The sequence below is a fragment of the Apodemus sylvaticus genome, chromosome X, assembly GCF_947179515.1.
Source record: "Apodemus sylvaticus chromosome X, mApoSyl1.1, whole genome shotgun sequence".
NCBI lineage: Eukaryota > Metazoa > Chordata > Mammalia > Rodentia > Muridae > Apodemus > Apodemus sylvaticus.
The window spans coordinates 35,388,080-35,412,019 of NC_067495.1; the positions used below are offsets into that span (position 1 = coordinate 35,388,080).

A 23,940-nucleotide genomic window follows, 5' to 3' on the forward strand; every position below is an offset into this window, starting at 1 on the left:
CTTGCCCCGTTTAATTTGAAAATAGATTCTTTTTCATGTATATTCTGAATACATATTGTTTGTTTTGAAATTAAGGTAGTGGTGCTGATTCAATTGGAGGTCAGCATGCAGAAGAATGCAAATTGATCCATTCTTATCTCCATGTACTAAACTTCACTCCAAGTGGATCAAGGACCTCCATGTAAAACCAGACACACTGAAACTAATAGAAAAGAAACTGGGGAAGACCCTTGAGGACATGGGCACAGGGGAAAAGTTCCTGAACAGAACACCAATAGCTTATGCTCTAAGATCAAGAATTGACAAATGGGACCTCATAAAATTACAAAGTTTCTGTAAGGCAAAGGACACTGTCAAAAGGACAAAATGGCAACCATCAAATTGGGAAAGGATATTCACCAACCCTACATCTGATAGAGGGCTAATATCCAATATATACAAAGAACTCAAGAAGTTAGACTCCAGGGAACCAAATGACCCTATTAAAAATGTGGTACAGATCTAAACAAAGATTTTTCACCTGAAGAAATTCTGAGAGGCACCTTAAGAAGTGCTCAACATCATTAGTCATTAGGGAAATGCAGATCAAAGCAACCCTGTGATTTCACCTTACACCAGTCAGAATGGCTAAGGTCAAAAACTCAGGAGACAGCAGGTGTTGGCGAGGATGTGGAGAAAGAGGAACACTCCTCCATTGCTGGTGGGGCTGTAAGATGGTACAACTACTTTGGAAATCAGTCTGGCTGTTCCTCAGAAAACTGAACATGAAACTTCCAGAGGACCCTGCTATACCTCTCCTGGGCATATACCCAAAGGATTCCCCAGCATGCAATAAAGACACATGCTCCATTATGTTCATAGCAGCCTTATTTATAATAGCCAGAAGCTGGAAAGAACCCAGATGTCACTCAAAGAAGGAATGGATACAGAAAATGTGGTATATTTACACAATGAAATACTACTCAGCAATTAGAAATAATGAATTCACAAAATTTTTAGGCAAATGGTTTGATCTGGAAAATATCATCCTAAGTGAGGTAACCCAATCACAAAAGAATACACATGGAATGCAATCTCTGATAAGTGGATATTAATTAGTCCAGAAGCTCTGAATACCCAGGACACAAATCGCATAACAAATGACTCCGATGAAGAAGTATGGAGAGGGTCCTGATCCTGGAAAGGATTGATCTAGAATTGGAGGGGAATATAAGGACAGAGAAAAAGGAGGGGGGTGATTGGAGAATGGATGGAGAGAATAAGGTTTATGGGACATATGGGGAGGGCGGATCCAGGAAAGGGGAAATCATTTGGAATGTAAACAAAGAATATAGAAAATAAAAATATTTAAAAAAAGAAATTAAGATAGTGTTTTCCCATTCAATTTTTCAAAGTTCTGTAAATGTTAGAAATTTAATTTGAGGTAATATTTTCAGGTAATTTTCCAGGTTTGTACTTTGCTTCTAATATCTTACTTTTGTTTTGCAGAAGCTTTTCAAATAAAAATAATCTCATTATACATTGTCCTTGTACTATTTCTATATTTTATTCATTGGAAATGTCAAATTTGGTTTCCTAAAGAACCTGGGATATAAATGAAGTTTCTGGATTTTATTAAGAAATCCTTGGACTTAAAACCAAGGACAAGAAGATATTACAAATCACAGAGGAAAAGATATTTGTTTTTTAAGGGACCTTGATGGTTTATCATTTCAGTTCCTGGAGCATTAGAATGTGCTGTAATATTTGATACTGGCTACCTCCAATACCCCTTGCTGTTTTTATTTTCTCCAATTTTTATGGTTACACTGGATATTTTACTTTACTTTAGTCAGTATACAATGATATCTTCATACTGCAGGTATTTGATGTCTAAATGTATAGGTTGCTTCTCTGTATATTGTTTTTCCTTTATTCTTTTCAAGAACTTAACACTTTTGTCCCTTAGATCATACTTTTGCTGACTTTATTCCTGAAATATTTGTTCTAAGTGTTCCCCCTGTTTCCTAAATTTGCTACAAAATTGGGGGCAAGTTATGCAATAAAGTTTAAGCATGTCACCAAATTTTTTGTTTTCATTATAAATTCATGATTTAAGCATATTTGATATATTTAGGCCCCTTTCTCATTAATCAATTTTTTAAAAAGTCATCAAAATGATGCTTTGAAAATATTAGTTGTATTTCATGTATATGGTATTATTTCTGCATGTATATCTGTGTACTGCATAGTGCCTTTTGCTTGGGGAAGAGAGAAGTCATTGGATCTCATAGAACTGGAGTTTCAGAGAGTATGTTCTGGGAGCCAAACATACAGCACAGTAAGTGCTCTTAAATATTTAGTAATCCTCTGCATTTCCAAGTCACCGTTTTGGACTGCAACATGCCTATAATAATGTTTAAAACTTACTTGCTTTCTTCTATGAAAGGATTTTCCTTTAAATACCTGTCTCAACCTAGGGATCAGCCCTTCCCTAAGAAGCCTTTCTTTTGTTGATAGATTATACACAAATGTCCCTTATTGATATAGGTGAAAATATTCCCTTGAACATGTCAAAAAGATCATTCACCAAAATCAAGTTGGCTTTATCCCAGATTTGCTGGGATTGCTCAACATACATTAATAAATAAACTTAATTCACCACATAAACACAAAGAAAGACAAAAAACTACATTGTTACTTCTGGTACATAAAAAGCCTTTTGCAAAATTTAGCATCTCTTCATGATAAAAGTTCTGGAAAGATTAAAGATTGAAGGGTCATACTTCAATATAATAAAGGCTGTTTCAGAAAGCTCACCATCAACAGAAACCTAAGTGGAACAATTACATTCAAAGCAGTTCCACCAACATCAGGGGCAAGACAAGGTTTTCAACTTTCTCCAAACCTATTTAATATAGTAATTGAGGTCTTACCTAGAAAAAGAAGACAAGGGGATACAAATAGGAAAGAAGAATGTTAAAGTGTCTTTATTTACAGATGATATGGAAGTGTACATAAGCACCATCAAAAACGTTGGCAGGAAACTTTTATAGCTGAAAAAGTCTTTCAGAAATGTAGCACAGTACAAAATTAATACACAATAATTAGTAGCATTTTAAAGTAAAACTGACAAATGGACTGAGAAAGAAATATAATACTTTCATGATATCCTCCAAAAAATCTGGGACAACTTTAGTCAAGCAAGTGACAGACTTGCATATTAAAAATTCCAAGACATTGAAGAAAGAAATTGAAAATGACACAAAAAAATAGAAAGATCTCCCATTCTCATGAATTGGTAGGATTAATATAGTAAAAATGGCAACCCTGCCAAAAGCAATTTGCATATCAATACTATCCTTATTAAAATTTTAGTATGATTCTTCACAGACCTTCAAGGACAATTCTCAGATTCATAGGGAAACACACACACACACACACACACACACACACACTCATACACACGCAAATACAAGATAACTAAAATTATCCTGAATAATAAAAGAATTTCTGGAGATGTCATGCCTGATTTCCAGTTGTACAGCAGAGCTATAGCAACACACACAGACTGATATTGGCATAAAATCAGTTATTTAAATTGAATTGAAAGCCCAAATATAAGGCCACACACCTATGGTCACATGATTTTTGATAAAAAAGCAAATCTTATACAATCAGATAAAAGACAGCATCTTCACAAAATGGTGCTAGTCCAACTGGATGACTACATGTAGAAGAATAAAAATAGATCCACATTTGTCACAGTGCACTAAACTCAGCTCTAAATTATTCAAGGACCCAAATATAAGACCAGGTACCTCAAATCTGACATAATAGTATATGGGGAGTAGGCTTAAACTCAGCATAGTAAAATCTTTCTGAGCAGTGCACCATTGGCATAGGCACTAAGAACAAGAATTAATAAACGGGACTTCATGAAACTGAGAAACTTTTGCATGGCAAAGGACACCATTATGTGAAAAAGCAGCAGAATGGGAAAAGATCTTTACAAATTACACATCCAATAGAGGGTTAATATCTAAAATTTATAAAGAATTAAAAATAATTATATCAAGAAAACAAATATCTCAATTTGAATATGAAGTACAGACCTAAGCAGAGAATTCTGAAAATATAACATCCAAATGGGTAAAAAACATTTAAGAAAATATTTGACAACCTTAATCATTAGGGAAGTGAAAAGTGAAATCTACTTTGAAATTTCATTTTATACCAGTTAGAATGGCAAACATCAATGAGAAATATTATAGTTCATGCTGGTGAAGATGTGGGGTAAGAGAACTTGTACAGCCTCTATATAAGTGAATGAGATGATTTCTTTGGAAGCTGGGAATAGTTGTACCTCAAGATCCAGGGGTTCCATTCCTGGGCATATATCCATAGGACTCTATGTCTTACTTCAGGAATAGTTGCTCATCTATGTTCATTGATGCTCTGTTCATAATAGGTAGAAATTAGAAACAATATATATATATATATATATATATATATATATATATATATCCATCAACTGTGTAATGGATAATGAAAATGTGGTACATTCATATAATAGAAAATAATTCAGCTGTTTCAAAATGAAATTATGAAAGGTGCAGTTACATGGTAGAATTAAGAAAAAAAAATCCAAGTAAGGCAAACCAGACTCAAAAAATCCCCACAAATATTGTATGTATTCTTAAATGTAGATGCTAGTTTTTCGGCTTTGAATATACATGCTATAATCTGTATAACTATAGAGGTTACATATTGTACTGGCTAGTTTTGTGTGTCAACTTGACACAGGCTGGAGTTATCACAGAGAAAAGAGCTTCAGTTGGGGAAGTGCATCCATGAGATCCAGCTGAGGGGCATTTTCTCTATTAGTGATCAAGTGGTGAGGGTCCCTTGTGGGTGGTTCCCCCTTTGGGCTGGTGCTCTTGGGTTCTATAAGAGAGCAGGCTGAGCAAGCCAGGGGAAGCAAGCCAGTAAGAAACATCCCTCCATGGCCTCTGCATCAGCTCCTGCTTCCTGACCTGCTTGAGTTCCAGTCCTGACTTCCTTTAATGATGAACTGCAACTTGGAAGGGTGAGCTGAATAAACCCTTTCCTCCCCAACTTGCTTCTTGGTCATGATGTTTGTGCAGGAATAGAAACCCTGACTAAGACAAATTGGTACCAGCATAGTGGGGTATTCCTGTGACAACCTGACCATGTTTTGGGGAGGATTGTGGAAGGCCTTTGGAACTTTGAGCTAGAAAATCTGTGGAAAGTTCTGTAGGAGCTTAGAAGACAATGTTACGAACAGTGAAGAAGATGGGGGCCTGGCTTGTGAAATTTCAGAGGGAAGATTAAAGACATTTACAGTGGCCATGTTTTGATTGTGAAGATTCTGTGGTTTTGGTTAGCTGGGGCTGAAGAATCAGCTGTGAGTAACAAGATACCAGAACCACTAAAGCAAACCTTTGTGTTACTGGGACTATTGATGCTGGTTAGCTGGAGCTAAGAAATTAGCGGTGATTAAGAAGAGACCAGCATCACTGAGATGAAATCTTCTTGGAAGTGTTTTCTGAGAGCACAGAGAGTGTGTTCCAGAGATAGCCACAGTTGTATTTCGTGCTGTGGCTGGACTTGGTACTGTGTAAGAGTCAGGTTTTGAAGGCATGAAGGGGTCATGAAGAGCAGCTGAGGCTCTTGGCACAGTGAGAGGCCACGGAAGGTCATTGGTGAAGATGCAGCCTCAGTTGCAATTGATGGCCCAGGACTTGAATAGGTCATGCATAGGAGCAGAGGCTTGTCACCATGAAGAGAGCCTATGAGAGGCTATTGGTGAAGCCTAATTACAGTAGATGTCAACAGTGTTTTGGAGATGCCAGTACCATACAATGACCAACAAGAACAGCAGCAGCAGTGGAGTATAGGCAGCTGGAGCCTAGAAGACAAGCTGTGTACTACAAAGGGCAGGACTGAAGGAGTGACCCAAGCCCTTGGAGGAGCCCAGAAGATCATGAGTTGGATCCCAGATATTCGACATTTGGAGTTTGAGTTTTGCTTTTGGTTGTGACTGTGCCCTGATATGTTTCCCTCTTTAAGGAAGAAAGTATTTTAGTGGAGCCCGCAGTTAAAAGACTTTGAACTTTTAAAAGACTTTGAATTTTAAAGATATTGGATATTTTAAGGTGATTGAACTTTTAATATGTAAAGACTGTGGGACTTTTAAAGTAATTTAGATTTTGGGGATGAATAAGAAAGTAAGGGTTGAGGCTTAATAGTGATGTGTTTGTGTGTCAAGTTGACAAGGGGTCAATTGTACTGGCTAGTTTTGTGTGTCAACTTGACACAGGCTGGAGTTATCACAGAGAAAGGAGCTTCAGTTGGGGAAGTGCCTCCATGAGATCCAGCTGTGGGGCATTTTCTCAATTAGTGATCAAGTGGGGAGGGCCCCTTGTGGGTGGTTCCACCTTTGGGCTGGTGCTCTTGGGTTTCCCTCCATGGCCTCTGCATCAGCTCCTGCTTCCTGACCTGCTTGAGTTCCAGTCCTGACTTCCTTTTGTGATGAACTGCAACATGGAAGTGTAAGCTCAATAAACCCTTTCCTCCCCAACTTGCTTCTTGGTCATGGTATTTGTGCAGGAATAGAAACCCTGACTAAGACACATATCAAGTAAGGGTCTAGAGGGGGAAGAATCTCCAAAAGGGGAAATATAATATGTAGTTATGTAGTGATGGTGTCAGGGGGACTAAGTGAGATGATTATGTGTAAAGGAGAGGGAATCAATAGAGGGTCAACTAACACTAAGGGCCATTTGAGGGATCATATGGAAATGTACTATTGTAGAAATCTTATATATATATAATCTAAATCGAGTCACCAAATACTGAGAAAGACAATTTATCAAAAAAAAAATATCTTTCACTATCAAGTAAAACATTTTACTCTCAGTAATGGGCTGCATACCATTAAGTCATTAGCTAAAGAACTTCATGGAATCCTCTAAATATCTCCTGCTATTGTCAAGGTTTCTCTTCACAAACTGATGAAGAGAGCACTTAGATGTCACCAAACACACAGAAGTCAAACTGGTACCTAGCTAGAGTCTTTACTCCTTTGTAACAAGTGCTCAAGGTATGTAAGGTATGGGGATATATTCTGCATGATACTATAAGATTACACTAACCATCACCTAGCTATGAATACTGAGATCCACAACAGTGAACTTTCTATAAGGTGCACTGGTACAACAGTGTCATAAGCTTTGTGAGAGTAATCAATCCTTCTCTAATTAGATTTAAAGCCCATTCCCCTAGATGGAACCTATTCTTGACACTTGTGAGCTGGCAAAGTACCTGAGACTAGATAGACCTTGGGCCTAGAAGAAATCTAAATAATATTGTTTTGCTAGATGAGCATAGCAATAAAATTACTTTTAAGAATATTCTTTTACACACATTAGTCAATGTCTCACTCAGCCATGTTTATTATAACTTTCTTCCATGCAGGAAATGAGAACTAACACAAAGATTCTCAATTGGACACTGTGCAAAATTGAATGTCTTTGGAACACTCAGTCCCATATTGGGATGCTTTAATGAAACTTCCACTCAGACCTCAGAAATCCATTCAGAAGAAGATGTGGAAAGACTGTAAGAGCCAGAATGATGGATGACTCCAAAGAAAAATTGTATTCCAGACAACAGGAATGGACCAATGCACATACGAACTCACAAATATTGTGGTAGCTCACACAGGCCCTATACATGTTAAAGACAGATGGATTCCAGTGTTGAGAGGAGGAAGTAGGCATGGGTTTCTAGGCTCTAATAAAGAAGCTATCTTTAATTTATAACTGCTTTCAAAGGAAAAACTATTTTTCCCCATTGGAATCCTATTGGGTGCATTAATCACACTTAGAGGTGTACACCCCCAACCCGGAAGTAGATGGCCAACAAAAAATAAACTCAATGGTATATTTGTAGAATTTTTTGACCCATACTGCTTTGTTTTCTTTTTTGACTTTTGCATGTATATTATGTTTTCTAATTTTATTTTCTTTTTAATTGTGTTTTGGTTTTGTCTTTGTTTTTGTTTTCTCTTTGTGCGGTGGGTGGGTGTTTTATTGCTGTTTGATTTCTAAAAAGAAAGAGAAAGAAATGGCAGGGAGTTGGTTGGGTGGATGGATGAGTGTTGAGGACATAGTATATATTGAGGAAAGGCAAATCATGATCAGAAATGTATTTTATGGAAAAATGACATTAATTTGAAAAAAGAAGTAACTATGTAGAACTAAGATGGCTCAGTGGGTAAATATACTCATTTCAGAGCTCACCATTGTAATCCATGGAAACCATGGCATAGATGGAAAGGATCAGTTCCTCCATTTTTCCTCTGACCTCTATACCCTGGTACATAAGCACCATGGCTAGCCTTCTTCTCTCCATAAAATAAATGTATAAATGTAAATTTTAAAAATGTGAATATTTCATTAAATTGTTCAGGAATATTCTTATGAACATAGGATAGAATAATGCATGATTAAAATGGCCATCCATTAATGTTAACAACAGCAGAAAATTTGACCAAAATGCCAACACAGCTAAAGTTATGTGATTTTATCATAAGGAAACAGTTTGTATTTATTTTTATTGGTTATTTTATTTATTTACATTTCAAATGCTATCCCGTTTCCCAGTTTCCCCTCTACAAGCCCCCATTCCTTCCTCTCTCCTCCCTCCCTCTATGAGGGTGCTCCCTCACTTACCCACCCACTCCTGCCTATCCTGGGACATCAAGCCTCCACAGGACCAAAGGGCCCCCCTCCCAGTGATGCTAGATAAGGCATTCCTCAGTTACATATCTATCTGGAGCCATGGGTACCCACTGTGTACTCTTTGGTTGATGGTTTAGTCCCTGGGAGCTTTAGGTGATCTGGTTGGTTGATATTGTTGCTCCTCCTATAACATTGCAAACCCCTTCAGTTCCTACAGTCCTTGCCCAAACTTCCCCATTGTGGTCCCCATACTCAGTCCAATGTTTGGCTGTAAATATTGGAGACATAAATGCTATTGGAGGAGCAAAACAAACTTACACAGAGTAAAAATGTATTGGGTAAAAAAGAAACAGAGGAAGCCAGCACACAAAGCACATTAGAAAAGTAGGAAGATAAATACACCTCAGAGTGTTGCTAGCATGAGAAATAAAATATAATGGAGATTTTTTCCATTTCTCTAATATTAATAGGTCTTAAATTCAAGTGGGAAATTGTTAGAAAAAGTGACAACAAAGGGAAAGGTTAAACACTAGAGAAAATGACTCAAGACTCAGGAAAAATGAATTCAAAGACCGTATAAGCCATATAAAGTTCAGTGTCTGCACAGATGAAAGCCTGCAAGTGACAATTATGTAACACTAAGCACTTTCCAGGAAAGCACACAGCAAATCCAGGAAGGGCTTTTTCCATCTCAACATTCAATTCTTTCACAGGAACTGATGCTGTCACTTACTGAGCAATACACCTGAAAAAACAAAACAACATGAAACAGAAAGAAATAAAAAAGAACACTTTTATTCTCCAATTTAGAATTCCCTCAATCTATTTCATTGCTAGTTTCTTCTATATAGAATTCTGTACAATCCATGCTCCTTAGTCTAGCATAAAATGACTGACAAATGACTGTACCTGGCACATTTGTGGTGACTTATGGTTAGCTCAACTTGTCATACTTATATATTTTATATGCTTGGATCCATGCCATGAATGCAAAATAATTGGGTCATCAAAACTTCTAGGTTCTTTCTAAAATGTATTTTGCATTTTTAAATTATGGGTAGGTGTGTTTATCTCATGTGTTGATATATGTGCATACAGACATGTTCCCTCAGAAGCCAGAGGGGTTGATTCAGCCTGGAGCTGGAATTACAGACAGTTCTGAGCTGCTTAACATGGATACAGAGAATCTAACACATGTCCTTTGGAATGGAAGCAAGTGTTTTTAACTTTTGAGCTACACCTTAGGTTCACAAACTTCCAAATTCTTATTTGCCTGCTGTTCCGTGTGGGTCACTAACAAACCACCGTGTTTCTTCTCTTATGTTTCTGTATGTCTTCTGGGAATGCTTAGTCATGATTAAATTTCCTTTATCATTTATTCTTTTTACTAAGTATTTCTCCAATCTATTATTCCTAATTTTCATCAAACATTTTATCTTCAAACTATCATTACTTTTTTTTTTTTTGGCCAGCTATTCTTTTGAGGATATATTCTTCCACATTATCTTCCATTTCCTAACTTTTTATCTGTGTAACTTTTCTCAGGTTAGTCTGTCAGTCAAATGACTGGTTCAGGAGGAAAACAATGAACATAACGTAGGTAAGATCACAGAGTAGCAACCTTCTTGAAGACAGAATTAGGTTATAGGGAAGGTTGATTTAGGAGGCAAACAAAATTGTGAGACCTATTAAATCCTCAAATAACAGAAATGATCTGGAAATGTTGGAACTAGTTCATAAGTCTACAAGAGCCAGCTGTTAACAACTGAGGCATTTGCCAGGTTAATAGGTTGGGATGTAGGTAGCTCTGAGCATGGAATGAACCAGAACCCATTTTTTCTGTGAAAGTTCATTGTTAATATTTCCCAGAACACTATCAGGTATAAGGGAGGAAAAAGAAATGAAATGCAGAAGTTAAGTGTAGTGGTTCATACATATATTCCTGTAATCCCAGCATTTAGGAGAAAAGGGTAGCAGTCTGTCACAATTTAAAGGCCTGACTGGTCTACATAATAAGTTACAGGCCAGTCAGGGATACATGATAGGTCTTTGTCAAAAAAAGAAACAGAAATTAAACAAAATTATGAGACAGTAAAACATTCAGAAAGTTAAAAAAATCAATGTTCAGTTAAGTCCAAAGTTCATATTAAGGATTTTTTAAAAAAAGTTAAAAATACAAATAAAGTATATTTAGTTTTTTTGAAGACACATTCCATATTTTATTTACATTTTAAGGCTAACTTTCATCTCAAAATCACATATCCATATGCCTATTTCCTTTTTGTTGACTTCACTTAAAACGTCTAAGCAAGTTTTATTTTATAAAAGACTGTAAACACATTATCATATCTGTTACATGTAACAAACGGGTACAGCTTTTAAGAGAAATTCAGAACCCCAAACATCTTTTCATTATAAATACAGGTATCCAAACAATCCTGAATCTATTTTTGATATGAATAGTAGTCAGCACCCACACCTCTTCAAGAAATAACAAAATTTGTGATTATTCATTATATCTGCCACTTTAAACAATTCCAACTTCAGCTTTAAATATTATGGATAAAACATGCCATTCCTGTTCTTCCTTCTTGAGACTTTTCTTTTCAGAAAAATGAAGGTTTCCATGGCCATCTTGCACTCTTTTGCCATGCTTCTGTATTGAAAACCTGAATTCCATTTTGAGTACTTCAGGTTCATGTTTAAATGACAGTGCTTTAAGAAGAGAAAGAAAAATTGTGCTGCACTTTTCTTGTTGCCTGAAAACATAATATGTGCACATATATTAAATATATTTTTATGACTGTTTACCAACTGCAATTCTTTAACTTAATGTGTGGGTATTTTGCATGGAGATATTTAATAAAGACATTAACATGGGTAGAAAATTATTAATTTGAGACAAGTTTGAGATCCACTAAAATTAGTTGTACATCTCTCCTTCTGGTGGCTGTGGAAGCTTCATATTTTCTTTGTACATCATAAGATGTCTTAGCTCTTGAAGTACAACTTTAATGATAGAGGAATTTTGCCATTTCTCTATTACTGGTATACTCTGTGCATCTGCCATACCACTGGAATTATTGATTCCATTCATATTAATTTTTGTTACAAATCTCACTGAGGGGGAACTTCTGGGTATTTAGATCCACATTCTACTTTCAAGCTATATATTCTGTATTCATAGTTTGTCCTTGGTGGCTCAATAATCATGCCTGTTCACCTTATAAGTGTCATGTCTTCATCATCTTCAAGGTCCCAGCTAACTGTACCATCACCTACTCTTTTTTGTCCTTCTTCAAGTTCTTCCAACAAGTGAAAATTATGAGGGACTTTAACTCCTGTAGAGACTGCCATCTTCTCCTACTTAGTATATTTATTTTTTAAATTTAGAAACATTATTACTAACTAAACTGTACAAACTAAATAAGCACCACTTATCAAAATTAAGCAGCCCCAAAGTACATTCATCTCAGAGAAATTCTATACAGTTAGAAGAGTCCTTCTCTATCTATGAAACTTTATACTGGACTTTGCACTTTCACTATCTGGTATATATTTTTGGGTACTTATTCATCACCAGAAACAAGCACTAAAAATGTTAATTCAGTTTTATTCGTTACCTGCATTCACTCTTTCCTCATCCCTTAATATTTAGTCCTTTTTTCTTTTTACAACATGTTTCAAATATTTGAAATTACATCATCTTGAGTAGTTTTCCAAACTGAAATAATTGGTAGGTGTGGCAGGATTTACCATGTTCAATCTATTTGAATATTAGTGCAGCAGGAGGCCTGTAATTGGACAAGGAAAAGGGAGGTGGAGCTAACAGTTGGAGAGGTAGAGAGGATGGAAGAGAGAAAGAAGCCAAGGTGGAGTCAAATGGAAAGGAAGAAGATCCTGATCCAGCATGAGTTTTAAATAGCCACTGGTCGTTACGAATATCATACAGAGATAGAATAATTGGGATATATTATCTGATCTAAGTGGGCAGCTTTTATCATTATCAATTGTCTCTGAAATTATTGTGTGGGCATCTTATGAATTGAGAATTTATTGATATATAAATCTAACTTGTTAATTATAAGATTATAGAATTTTGGTTTACTGGGTTACTGGAGGGTGGAACCACCAACCACAGTGGTTTTTTGGCTGGGAAGGAACTAGTGGATCCAGAGACAAGTGAACTAGAGCTGAGAACACAGTGATAAGTGGCTGTTGGAGCCAGAGAATTGCAGGGCGGTAGCATGGGAAGCCTGTCACTCTCTCTCTCTCTTTTTAAATATTTCCCGCAACAGGTAGGTACTTATATTTTCCTATCATAGCCTAGGAAAGAAGATGAAGGAGGTAAACAACAAATCCAAATGTGGCAAATAAGATTCTGAGAAAATAATAATAATAAATATCCTTTTCTAGCTAATATAGTTAATTTTTATTAATGTGATTAATCACAACACTAACGAAATGGATATAATATTGACATATTATCCTAAACATAAAACTCTCATGTTGAAAAGTGACTGAAGTTCAGATGGAGGTTCAGCATACAATTCCAGTCTCCCTTACGATTTTACTACCTCATCAATAAGCTCGTGTGTACACAGAAAAACATGCATGTATATATGTGCATGGACACACACATGAGTGCATATACATACACATATACTAAAGGGATTTTGTGGTACCAATGTGAAAAATTTAAAATAAGGTGTAAATATTCATTGCTTGTCATCTTTTGAAGTAATCCTGCCAAACTATGAAAAAGATAGAGAGCAATCATTGAAAGATGAGTCCTTCAAATGCTGCATATCAGATACAATTTCTTTTCTCTACATTCTGAATATGAAGTCTACTATAATTTGGGTCGAGAGTTCAGAAAAATATGTGTACATTTTTGAAAACAAAAATCAGTGAAAATATTAGGCACAATGCTTTGTAAACTATCTACTGATATTAAAAGTGTTATGAATTACATATGTAAAAATGCAATATACCTCAAAAGTGAAATCATGTGGTATATGCATTTAAACACAGCTGATTGTAATAAAGAGAACCTTGAATGTAAAAGAAATTACACAAATATTTATACAGTGCATTTCCATTATTTAAGATACACCATACATGTTTGAGTAAAAGTGAATAGAAAAGTTACTAACTTGAGGAAATGGATAAGAAAAAGAGCTATTGTTAGGGAAAACTATACATGGAATTCATGGAAAGAACTCATTTTTTTTTGCACATCTGAAAGGTGAATTTAGGCATATTCATGTTATCATTATTTGTATATCTTACATGTTTATTACATTATTTTTATACATGAAATAATAAATAGGCAAAAGCGAGGTGAAGTTGGTTTCAATGACTGAAATTTTCTGTACATATATAGAGTGAACAATTCTGAAGGGACTTAAAAGCAAATAATACGTATTTCCTTAGACTGAAAAATTGGTATTTTTTTTATGTTTTTCAATGTTTCTCTAAAGATAGTGTATGTATTTTTGTACTTAGCCATGGATATGCAGTAAGTACTTGAAAACAAAAATGTAATACATTCAATCAAATTCTAGAAGTGTTACCATTGTAAGTCAACAGATGTCCATTAGGAGACTGCTAAGTTTTAGATGACTAACTAAAAGACAGGTGGCAGAACATGCTCTGATAACCCAAAGAGAAGGTCAGCCTCCTTTCATATCAATTATGTCTGTGGAGGATTTTGGATGATTGTTTGAAGAAACTGCTTACAAAAGTGCAGAAGATGACCTTAATCATCCAATCTTGTCCCATTCAGGACCATTATTCCAAGCACAGTAGCTGTGTGATGATGGTCATATTTAAAGGGTAGTAGTTGCTTATTTTCATCCAGTCTCTTCTTCAGACTGTTATTAAAATTTCCTCAATTATGCAAAGTGTCTGTTCCTAGAGACCTTACAAATTGTTTAGGAAGTACAAAGACTTTTTGATATTCAGTGTCTTCCAGAACAATTCGATCTGCTTCATAGAGCAACCTAGCAATGTCAAGTGTAGGTATTTAGCTTTTACATCCTACTTTAATAATGGTTCAATCTTCCCTCTAACCCAACACTAGGAGAGGTAGTGAAAAAGAAAGGTGATTAGGATACAGGAGAAGTGGACCTGTTTAGAAATAGTTCTTTGGGGCAAATCCAATCTTCCTTGTTCTCAGTCCAGTCCACTAGCAAACACCAAATATAAATCAGCAGCTGCAGTCCAGTCCATTTGTCAGATACCACATATGAATCAGCAGCAGCACTTCAATCTAGAAGAAACAAGTAAGCCTGCCAACCACCTTAGTCTGTGGAGACAGCAAGAAGCCCTGGAAAGCTCACGAGAAATTTTTGGCAAGTTTCTCTCTACTAAGTCACTACAAGGGAAGCTCAACAATGCAATGCAAGGCAAACAAATACATGCTTGTTTTTTAACAAAGAAAAGTGAAGTGGAGCAAAGTGAACCAGTTCTCTAGCTCCCAATGTCTGTTGGGTCATATTTATATTCCTTCTAAACATGAGGTGTCCTTTCACATGTATCCTTTAACAAAACATCCTTTCACCTCTATGCTCCAGGAAAACGTCATTGAACATAACTGACTTTCCAAAGAAACCAGAAGTTTCTATTTCAACCAAGACATATTGTTACAAAGACATTCAATAACGTCTTGGTTGCTTAGCCTTTCTGGGTTTGTGTAATGCAGCATGATTATTTTTTTACTCTGTAGCTATTATCCATTTATAAATGAGTACATATCATCTTGTCTTTCTGGGTTGCCTCACTTGGGATGATTTTTTTCTAGTTTCATCCATTTGCCTGAAAATTTTATGATGTCATTGTTTTTAACAGCTGAGTCATATTGCATAGTGTAAATATACACTTTGTTTATTCTTCAGTTGAGGCATATCCAGACTCCAGTTTCTGGCTATTATGAATAAAGCTTCTATGAACATAGTTGAGTGTCTTTGTGGAACATCCTTTGTGAATAATATTACTACAGATTCTTTTTTAAATTTTTCTATATTCTTTGTTTACATTCCAAATGATTTTGCCTTTCCTGGTTCCCCCCTCCCCATAAGTCCCATAAGCCCTCTTCGCTCTGCCCATTCACCAATCAACCCCCTCCTACTTCTCTGTCTTGGTAATTTCCTACATTGCTGCATCAAACCTTTCCAGGACCAGGGCCCTCTCCTTCCTTCTTTTTGGGAATCATTTGATATGTTAGTTGTGTCTTGGGTATTCAGAGCTTCAGGGCTAATATCCAGTTATCAGTGATTGCATTCCATGTGTGTTCCTTTGTAATTGGGTTACCTCACTTAGGATGATATTTTCCAGTTCCAACCATTTGATTAAGAATTTCATGATTTCATTGGTTTTAATTGCTGAGTAGTATTCTATTGTGTATATATACCACATTTGCTGTATCCATTCCTCCACTGAGGGACATCTGGGTTCTTTCCAGCTTCTGGTTATTATTAATAAGGCAGCTATGAACATAGTGGAACATGTGCTCTTATTGCATGCTGGGGAATCCTCTGGATATATGCCCAGGAGTGGTAAAACAGGGTCCTCCGGAAGTGTCATGCCCAGTTTTCTGAGGAACCGCCAGACTGATTTCCAAATGGGTCCTCATAAAATTACAAAGTTTCTGTAAGGCAAAGGACACTCTCAGACGGACAGCACGGCAACCAAAAAATTGGGAAAAGATCTTCACCAACCCTACATCCTACAGAGGGCTAATATCCAATATATATAAAGAACTCAAGAAGTTAAACTCCAGAGAGCCAAATAACCCTATTAAAAATGGGGTACAGAGCTAAACAAAGAATTTTCGCCTGAAGAACTTCGAATGACTGAGAAGCACCTTAAGAAATGTTCAACATCATTAATCATTAGGGAAATGCAAATCAAAACTACCCTGAGATTTCACCTCACACCAGTCAGAATGGCTAAGGTCAAAAACTCAGGAGACAGGAGGTGTGGAGAAAGAGGAACACTCCTCCACTGCTGGTGGGGTTGCAAGCTCATACAACCATTCTGGAAATCAGTCTCACAGTTCCTCAGAAAACTGGGTATTACTACAAATTCTTAAGGATATCAATATAAATGAGATTTTTCTGTTTGAAGGTATATTTCATGGAAAATTGATTTTAGGAATATTCTACTTTTATAAATGAAGTTTGAAAATTATAAGGAATAAATATTTTTATACTAAAATCTCAACATATTACAATGTCTTTAATCTTCCAAAGATAAAAGCACAGATTTGGCATAAAATTTCCATTTTTGTTTTCGGAATCCACTGGTAGCAAGATATTGCTAGAGACATTATACAATAAGTTTTGATGTAAGTGAATGCTTAGTGTGGAATGAAATACCAGACAGATTTATGACAGGTAGTAAAGATCTCAGATGCATGCAAAAAGACAGAAGATGTAGATGCTAAACTGAAGATAAATTGCCCTCTCTAACCAGTTTTTCAGTGGTTGCTCCTCCAATATATACTGTCTTATTTGTACACTTGCTTTACCTGGAAAGCTTCACAAGGCTAGGAAAATGGAAATGTGACAAACTAAAGCCACTTTTTCAAGAATTAAATGTTGATGTGTAAATTGGAAGAGATAGTTCTGTGAACTCTAGCAACTCACCAATAGGCTTTAGAATCAGATTTTTCTCATTTGGCATTACACTAGGCACATAATAAGTGCTTAATAAAAGTATTTTATTGAGCAGAGCAGTAGAACATTTGTGATGATTAAATTATCTACCTATTTATTTACCAGTGTGAATATTACAGTATCATTATGACTGAAAAATATCTTCGACACTTTCACTTTCCAAATTGGCAAAAGGATCTGAGATGAAGAAAACACTCTGTAAGTGACCACTTTAAAGGGCACAAAATGGCTGTCGATTTACACTCTATTACAATAATTGTAAACAAATTATTCATTGAGAAGCAAAAAGACTTCTATCTCTGAAGTTCATGGGATAGTCAGAAGCAAAGTGGATTACATTATTAAAATGAAAATGGAAGTAAGAACCTAGAAAAAATTTTTCTGTCTGATAAAGTTATGCACCATCATAATGAAAATGTGTAGGACTATGTAGGTTATAAAATCTTAAAGGGATTTCAACTTACAGGGATAAAGAAATAAGTGAAGCAAATATTAAGTAATCTAATACTACATTGACCCAGAAGAAAGACATTAAAAATCCATTAGGATGAACTGGGCTTTGGATGATCCTTTACTTTTCCTAGTCCTTGAAAGTCAGCATCAAGGATAAAGTCTGCCTTCCCTTGAAGGTTAAGTGCTGTCATTGGCCTCTAACCTACCAAACTCTAATCTTTTCTCCACTGATTCTTGACAGCCAAATTCCAAGGCAACATTCTATGAAGCTGGCCTTCATAGGATAATACCACACTTCTTAAATACATCACTGCTTATCAACAGGATATTTGTCATTGCACAAATAAAGGAATGTTCTACACTCCTTCTGAGAAATGGAGTCCAGTGGTAAATCTAGTAGTACTGCAAACAGAGACCATTCTCTATTCAAATTCCTTAAGATTTGTGTTATGTTACCACCACCATATATGCAGAAGTTCATTACCATATCAAAATTTCACATAACCAACTCAAGATATATGAGAATAAACTAGATTCTTGCTAATGTTTTAAACTAAAAATTGCAAATGATCAAATATGAATGAAATTAATAATTATGCCCAATATTATATATAAGTATAAACATATGCATATGTATGTATTTATTTATTTATTTAGTTTAAAAATTTTTTTATTCGATATATTTTTTATTTACATTTCAAATGATTTCCCCTTTTCTAGCCCCCCCACTCCCCGAAAGTCCCGTAAGCCCCCTTCTCTCCCCCTGTCCTCCCACCCACCCCTTCCCACTTCCCTATGCTGGTTTTGCTGAATACTACTTCACTGAGTCTTTCCAGAACAAGGGGCCACTCTTCCTTTCTTCTTGTACCTCATTTGATGTGTAGATTATGTTTTGGGTATTCCAGTTTTCTAGGTTAATATCCACTTATTAGTGAGTGCATACCATGATTAACCTTTTGAGTCTGGGTTACCTCACTTAGTATGATGTTCTCTAGCTCCATCCATTTGCCTAAGAATTTCATGAATTCATTATTTCTTATGGCTGAATAGTACTCCATTGTGTAGATATACCACATTTTTTGCATCCACTCTTCTGTTGAGGGATACCTGGGTTCTTTCCAGCATCTGGCAATTATAAATAGGGCTGCTATGAACATAGTAGAACATGTATCCTTATTACATGGTGGGGAATCCTCTGGGTATATGCCCAGGAGTGGTATAGCAGGATCTTGTGGAAGTGAGGTGCCCAGTTTTCAGAGGAACTGCCAGACTGATTTCCAGAGTGGTTGTACCAATTTGCAACCCCACCAGCAGTGGAGGAGTGATCCTCTTTCTCCACACCCTCTCCAACACCTGCTGTCACCCGATTTTTTAATCTTAGCCATTCTGGCTGGTGCAAGGTGAAATCTCAGGGTTGTTTTGATTTGCATTTCCCTAATGACTAATGATGTTGAGCATTTTTTAAGATGCTTCTCCGCCATCCGAAGTTCGTAAGGTGAGAATTCTTTGTGTAACTCTGTACCCCATTTTTTAATAGGGTTATTTGGTTTTCTGGAGTCTAACTTCTTGAGTTCTATATATATATTGGATATTAGCCCTCTATCTGATGTAGGATTGGTGAAGATCTTTTCCCAATTTGTTGGTTGCTGATTTGTCCTCTTGATGGTGTCCTTTGCCTTACTTTGTAATTTTATGAGGTCCCATTTGTCAATTCTTGATCTTAGAGCATACTCTATTGGTGTTCTGTTCAGAAACTTTCTCCCTGTACCGATGTCCTTAAGGGTCTTCCCCAGTTTCTTTTCTATTAGCTTCAGAGTGTCTGGCTTTATGTGGAGATCCTTGATCCATTTGGATTTGAGCTTAGTACAAGGAGACAAGGATGGATCAATTCGCATTCTTCTGCATGTTGACCTCCAGTTGAACCAGCACCATTTGTTGAAAAGGCTATCTTTTTTCCTTTGGATGTTTTCAGCCTCTTTGTCGAGGATCAAGTGGTCATAGGTGTGTGGGTTCATTTCTGGATCTTCAGTCCTGTTCCATTGATACTCCTGCCTGTCACTGTACCAATACCATGCAGTTTTTACCACTATTGCTCTGTAGTATTGCTTGAGGTCAGGGATACTGATTTCCCCAGACTTTCTTTTGTTGCTGAGAATAGTTTTAGCTATCCTGTGTTTTTTGTTATTCCAGATGAATTTGATAATTGCTCTTTCTAACTCTGTGAAGAATTGAGTTGGGATTTTGATGGGTATTGCATTGAATCTGTAGATTGCTTTTGGCAAAATGGCCATTTTAACTATATTCATTCTACCGATCCATGAGCATGGGAGGTTTTCCCATTTTTTGAGGTCTTCTTCCATTTCCTTCTTCAGAGTCTTGAAGTTCTTGTCATACAGATCTTTCACATGTTTGGTAAGAGTCACCCCAAGATACTTTATACTGTTTGTGGCTATTGTGAAGGGGGTCATTTCCCTAATTTCTTTCTCAGCCTGCTTATCCTTTGAGTATAGGAAGGCCACTGATTTGCTTGAGTTGATTTTATAACCTGCCATTTTGCTGAAGTTGTTTATCAGCTGTAGGAGTTCTCTAGTGGAGTTTTTTGGGTCATTTAGGTAGACTATTATGTCATCTGCAAATAATGATAGTTTGACTTCTTCATTTCTAATTTGTATCCCTTTGACCTCCTTATGTTGTCGAATTGCCTGAGCTAGTACCTCAAGTACAGTATTGAAAAGATAAGGAGAAAGGGGGCAGCCCTGTCTAGTCCCTGATTTTAGTGGGATTGCTTCAACTTTCTCTCCATTTAGTTTGATGCTGGCTTCCGGTTTGCTGTATATTGCTTTTTACTATGTTTAGGTATGGGCCTTGAATTCATGTTCTTTCCAAGACTTTAAGCATGAAAGGATGCTGAATTTTGTCAAATGCTTTTTCAGCATCCAATGAAATGACCATGTGGTTTTTTTCTTTGAGTTTGTTTATGTAGTGGATTGCATTGATGGATTTCCGTATATTGAACCAACCCTGCATTCCCGGGATAAAGCCTACTTGATCATGGTGGATGATCATTTTGATGTGTTCTTGGATTCGGTTGGCAAGAATTTTATTGAGTATTTTTGCATCGATGTTCTTAAGGGAAATTAGTCTGAAGCATATATATTTATTAATGTCACAATTATAATCTAATTCATCCTCGCCAACACCTGCTGTCTCCTGAGTTTTTGACCTTAGCCATTCTGACTGGTGTGAGGTGAAATCTCAGGGTTGTTTTGATTTGCATTTCCCTAATGATTAATGATGTTGAACATTTCTTAAGGTGTTTCTCAGCTCTCCGAAGTTCTTCATGTGAAAATTCTTTGTTTAGCTCCGTACCCCACTTTTTAATGGGTTTATTTGGATCTCTGGGTTCTACTTTCTTGAGTTCTTCGTATATATTAGATATTAGCACTCTGTCAGATTTAGGGTTGGTTAATATCCTTTCCCAGTCTGTTGGTTGACGTTTTGTCCTTTTGATGGTGTCCTTTGCCTTACACAAACTTTGTAGTTTTATGAGGTCCCATTTGTCAATTCTTGATCTTAGAGCATAAGCTATTGGTGTTCTGTTCAGGAACTTTTCCCCTGTGCCCATGTCCTCCACTCCTCCACTGCTGGTGGGATTATAAGATGGTGCAACCACTATGGAAATCAGTCTGGCAGTTCCTCAGAAAACTGGGCATGTCACTTCCTGAGGACCCCGTTATACCACTACTGGGCATATATCCAGAGGATTCTTCAGCGTGCAATAAGGACACATACTCCACTATGTTCATAGCAGCCCTATTTGTAGTAGCCAGAACCTGGAACGAACCTAGGTGTCCTTCAACGGAGGAATGGATACAAAAATGTGGTATATTTACACAATGGAGTACTATTCAGCCATTAGAAACAATGAATTCATGAAATTCTTAGACAAATGGATGGAGCTGGAGAACATCATACTAAGTGAGGTAACTCAGTCTCAAAAGATCAATCATGGTATGCACTCACTGATAAGTGGATATTAGCCTAGAAACTTTGAATACCCAGGACATAATCCACAAATTAAATGATGTCCAAGAAGAATGGAGGAGTGGCCCCTGGTTCTGGAAAGACTCAGTGCAAGAGTATAGGGGAATTCCAGAACAGGGAAGTGGGAAGGGGTGAATGGAAGAATAGGGGGACGGAAGAGGGCTTATGGGACTTGCGGGGAGTGGGGACCCATAAAAGGGGAAATCATTTGCAATGTAAATAAAAAAATAAAATAAAAAATAAAAAAAAACTAATTCATTCTTCTGGAGTGGCCATGTACTATTTTTGAATAAAATAAAAATAAAATAAACTTTTTGTATGAATATTGTTTGGCATTATTGACAAAATTAATCTTTTAAAAGGGAATCACAAGCAAACACCTCTGAATTAGTGTTAGGATTATATTGAAATAAATACATTTCATACTTTGCATCAATCACTTTATTAAGATCGTCATGAGAAATATTTTTTAATGCTCATGCCAACAGGATTTTCCCAGTCCAAAATTTCATAAGCTATGGTAACATTATATGTTATATTTATATATTATAAAAAATATTTGTAAAATCTATGATGTATATAAAATAATATGTTTATATATTATATTTATACATATATGTAAGTTTATATTTTAAATATACATATGTATGTATTTATTATTTTGCTTAATCTCAGAGTCAAATCTGCATTCCACTAGTGATTTAATGGTACTTTATTATTGGCATTTTTGTATACAAATTGTATCCTTTCACTTTATTTTATACCTTATTGTTATGCCATTTTGTCCCTTTTTATTAAACTGTTTATAATTTATATTTTATTTAGAGATATAAAATCCATGTAAAGTCCTTTCTATCACCAAAATGAGCATGAATTCTACTAGTTAAAAATTCATTCTTCAAATATGTGAAGGGTAATTGAATATAGCACCTTAAATTATAAAACAAATTCAGATGAGTTCACTGAAAGTGATTGCTTCATCAGAGAGGGTAAAATACATGCACACTCTTGAATGGTAAATGTGAAGAACAATCTTTCACTGATGAAGACTAAATGATTCTGAAGTTATTCCCCTATAGTTCCCACCCATTGGTTTTAAAAAATGACAGAACTGGTAAGTTAGCAAACTGACTTAAATTCTGAATGTTCTAATACTGTTTTAAGCCTCAGTAAAACCTCAAAAGAAACTAGAAATACTGCTTTTAACACAAATATATTGTCAATTGTCTTACTATGTAGCTTAGAAATTTTATTTTTAATTAAACGTAGTATACTCAAGAACACTTAATCATGAAGATGTGTTATATGATTTGTTAATGGAAGCAATTCGGCTTGAGAAGCATTAGATTCATAACTTTGTCATATAACAGAACTAATATGGACCTCATTGGCAAAAAAGAAGGAAACGATATTATAGAAAACAATAATAAATAAAATTACAACTGTTAAATGTTATTAGAATGATTTACCTAGTATAAACAAGTTCTATTAAAATAGTATCTCATGGACAAGATATCTTCATTTTTTAAGAAACTATGGAAATTAGAAGTTCTAACTGAATAGGGAAAATAACTATGCAATAAAAGGGGAACGTGTCTTAAAGTAGAAGACAGAATGAAAAATACACAGTTATATGAATATCTGAGTATTGGGGGTATTTAAAATTCTAAATCATCTTATGAGATGATGCAAGAACACTCCAATCTTAAAATAGTAGTAATTAACAAAAATTTGAACTAGAGAATCAGCTCCTATAAGAAATAGTAAAGTCAGTGTAACAATCATGAAGTGAGAAAAATATTGTGATAGAATTTTTGTGACTTACCCAGTGGAGGGCTAAAAAAGTCTCTTTGACAGCTGCTTACTCAGTTAATGAATGGTATTAAGTAAAGGGGAGGCCAAATACAAACCTATCAAATAGATTTGTGGTGAAAGTGGTTCTCACATATTAAAAATACACAAAGATCATACAGCAAAAATTTAGTAGAAGTGGGAGTAATGATGCCTTTATGCCT

General features: G+C 35.8%; 1 pseudogene; it reads right to left on the bottom strand.

Annotated features, from left to right (window-relative positions):
• Window positions 1-11,670: 11,670 nt before the first annotated feature.
• LOC127675360 (ubiquitin-conjugating enzyme E2 variant 2-like) lies at window positions 11,671-12,104 on the bottom strand (annotated as a pseudogene).
• Between the last annotated feature and the right edge of the window lie 11,836 nt (window positions 12,105-23,940).